This window comes from Chenopodium album, chromosome 16 (assembly GCF_948465745.1).
Source record: "Chenopodium album chromosome 16, dcCheAlbu1.1, whole genome shotgun sequence".
In the NCBI taxonomy this organism is placed as follows: domain Eukaryota; kingdom Viridiplantae; phylum Streptophyta; class Magnoliopsida; order Caryophyllales; family Amaranthaceae; genus Chenopodium; species Chenopodium album.
This window is the reverse complement of record NC_137849.1, coordinates 34,204,655-34,208,694: the sequence shown is the minus strand read 5'-3', so window position 1 is coordinate 34,208,694 and position 4,040 is coordinate 34,204,655.

Genomic DNA, 4,040 nt, shown 5'->3' with positions numbered 1-4,040 from the left:
AAGAAAGCTTGGGAAAACTCTCCCATGTTTATAGGTTCCAGGGCATTAGCTCACAAGGGGTCTCGGTGGACAGGGAGCTTCTTCCGCAGAAGTTCAATGCCAACGACATTCCTAAGTTCAATCCAACAGACAATCCTTATTTTCACTTAAGGGCTTTTGAAACCATAATGAACATTAAGGGGACTGATAGGTAAGCCTTTCATTCTTTGTTTTCTTTATCTCTTGAAACCGTTTGTTAACAATGGTTCTTTTCTCTTGACAAAGAAAAAACCTCTACTTGGGACGGAATAGTAAACGCTTTCATTGATAGATATAAGTGCAACATCCAAGTCAACACAGACCATAGACAACTTGAGATGTTAAAGCAAAAAGAAAACGAAGGGTTCACCTCTTTCTTTAACTAGTGGAGGGAAACTTCCGCTAATATGGTTGAAGTTCCTACTGAAAAGGAGTCCGTAAGGATGTTCATCAAGAACCTTCAAGACAAGTATTCAAAGCATTTGAAATATCAACATAATTTGAATACTTTCAAGGCCGTCTACGATATAGGTATTGAAATCGAAGATGACCTTGCAAAGAAAAAAGCTACTAACAATAATAACAATAGTGGCTGGAAAGGAAAGAAGAACGACAATCCTTCTTCTTTTGAAAATGCCCACTCTAGTAACAATGTTAGTACCTTTAACCTCAACGGTGTCTTAGCCATGGATAATCAAGGATCTAAAAGGAAAACAAAAAGAGAGTTCGCATCCATTGGAATGACTTATGATGCTGCTTTCGATCGTCTACATGATCGAGGATTAATCAAACCTATTGGCCCTACTGGAGATCCAACGCCAGAAAGGTGATCTTCAAGATGGAATCCCAACTCTTATTGCAAGTACTATCAAGGAAAGGGTCATACCACGGATGAATGTTACAGATTTCAAAATCTCATTCAAGATCTCATAGAAGCAAACAAGATCCCATTGCCTCTAGCTAGCAAGAAGACCGGGTGATGATCAAGCAAAAGACACGAGGCGAGCTTCAACGACAAGATTTCGTGACCTTTTTTTTATTTTTTATTTTATTCTTTCTTCCCCAAATAACTCTAGCATAGGCACCTTTTATTTTCCTTAGATCTTATTTTATAGATTTTTCCTTTTTAATAAAATGAGCATTTCTTTTCTTGCATATGATCATTGCATTGCATTGCATTAAAAAAAAAATCCATGTCGAACTAAGCACAAGGTATACTTATGATTAGAGGCACCCTTTGTAGCCATATCATTACCTTTCACCCTTCAAATATACAATCCTTTCTTGATAAACCACTTTGAGCCTCATCTAACGACAAACCTTTCTTTCTTCAACCCATATATACCTAGCCTTGGGATGGGATGGTGTGCAATTTATGCAATTTTCAAAGAATAAAAGCTTGAGTGATTTTAAAAAATTTCAAAAAGAATAAAATAACAATAAAAGTGTGCAAATGGGCAAGTGTTCCAATGTCTTTGATAAGAACACGTCTCAGATTGCGTCTCTTATCGAGTGCTCGGTACCGTGCCTGAGAAACATGAATGCCAAGTGAGTGATAGACCGCATGATCGGGAATGCTCACACTTATCAAAAAAATGCAAAAGCAAAAAAAGAGAGAAAAAATAAAAAAAAGAAAGAGCTCAAAAGTGAGAAACCTCAAGCATAATAATATAAAGATTCAAAAGCAAGGTTGCACACCTTGGGGGCTTATCTAGGGTCTTGAGCCTTTATCCCTTTCTTCTTCAACCTTTAGCCTAACCACGTTACAACCCTTAAAAGACCTCTTTGAGGTACACACATACTTGTGCGAGGTGTGGCCGTAAAAAAAATGCATTCATATTCACGTTCACAATTGATCATATCAAGGGATATCCAATGCTCATCCTTATCCATGTAGAGCTAGACTTGGGGGCTTGATCCCTACATCATTAGCTTACCTAGCCTAAAGAGTCACCATTATTTGGCTCTTCTCATAATACTTTCCCATACACTTAGCCTTTACAGCCTAGCTTTAGTGTCACTTTCACACACTGCACAGATACATGACCAAGTAGTACTTCCTTTAGGAACCCTTTGCCATGAAATCTTAATATAATGTTAAAGCATGCCTTGTCATATTAAGATCATATTTGTCATTATATTGCAAAGTATGAAGTGCTTAGCCTCCGTGCCTAAGTTATCTAAATACTTTCATCCAAAATTAACAATGGAGATAGCCTAGGATGTTACAATCTTCGCGCCCTAAGATACGATGTTGATCCATACATTTGTTAAAGCTCATTCAACATGCACCTTCAAAAACTTCACTTCCTGTCTTTTTGCGTCTTTCTTTTTCGGGAGAAAGTCAGTACCCTCCACAAAAATGACAAAATTTTTTTGTTTTTCTGCGTTTTCGAGTCGAATGCACATATAAGTCATGTACATGTCGAGTCTCATAAGTCAATACTTTGCACACACAAGTCACAATCGAGTTGAGTTGACCTCGAGTCGGTCAATCGTATTAAGTCAAGTTTACACCTTGAGTCATGTCAAGCCATGTGTGTCAAAACGCTTTGAGTCGAGTCATGACAAATATGTGTTAAAAACACATTAAGTATTATGCAATGAGTCAAGCAACACTGAGCCTTAGGTCAACCCTTAAAAGAAAGATGAGCAAAGTCCTATAGTCCAAAATATAATTGCAGGTACAAAAGGTTTGAAGCAAAAGGACGCAAATGGCTTAGCAAATCAACTAGAGTCGGCCTGATCGCAGTTAGATTGGCGATCAGCCTGATTGATTGAGCACATCCGGATTTTGATCAAACACCTCGTTTGGAATAGTAATTGGTCATAATCACGAATTTCCCAAGATGAAAGATCTCTGCGCAAATTAACTTGAACTCGTTAAAATCTTGAAGGATAGGGTTTTCGACAGAGTTTCAAGGCATGGGAAGCTATCACTTCCAAAGAGCAAGCAAGCGAGAACATTCTTGGAATTTGCGAAAAACCGCGAATGTAAACGCATGAAATTCTTCCAAGATAAGAGGAGTTTAAGCAAAACTTACATGGATCAGTAAATTAGGGACGAAGAGCTTTAATTTGTAAAAGACTTGAGCGAATTTGGTTGAAAGGAAACCACCAAGTTGAGGGTTCGGAGTGAAACAAAGCAAACGAACAGAAGCAGCAGCGGCAGAAAGGGGTTTTACTTAAAAAGACCGACTCCAGCGCCAGATGACAAGGTTGTCGCCAGGCGCTAAGGTTTGTCGCCTGGCGACAGAGCAAAATCCTGGCGGCAGAACGTAGCAGCGAGCGCTGGTGCGGCGATAGGATGCATGTTCCCCATATTAGATTATGCGGACCTTATACAACAATTTCGGGTTTCTTGGTGCGCCAGTTATCCCCTATAAGAAAATTAACATGATTAGTAAGGCTCGATTACAATCGCAGTAAGTGATCGACCTGACAAATGATCGTCTCACTTAGCTTAAAGCGCCTAAGTATTGGCTTATCGCAAGCACCGAAGTAATGGTTCACAAAGAAGCACATCACCAAAATGACAATATTTCTAAGAGGGAATTGCCGAACATCATTCTTCAATGACAAACTTTCCAAGTTTGGATTGTCATCTCAAATTGGCAATGTTTCCAAACATGGATTGTCGTACTCCTTCTCTATTTGGCAAGTTTTTCCAAGTTCGGATTGTCATACATTCATCAAATCTTTGACAAAGTTTTCCAAGATTGGATTGTCATCTCAAACTGGCAATGTTTCCAAGTATGGATTGTCGTACTCCTTCTCTATGTGGCAAGTTTTTCCAAGTTTGGATTGTCATACATGCATCAAATCCTTGGCAATATTTCCGAGATTGGATTGTCATGCATCAAGTTCCCTATGGCAAAATTTCCCAAAGGATTGTCATAGGGTCTCTATTCATCTTAACGTTCGGAAAAGGTTCCCCAACGTGGATTGTCATTCATTTCAGTAGTGGCAAATTTTCCAAAAGGGATTGCTGATCGACTCTTTTTGCAAATGTTCCAAGACAC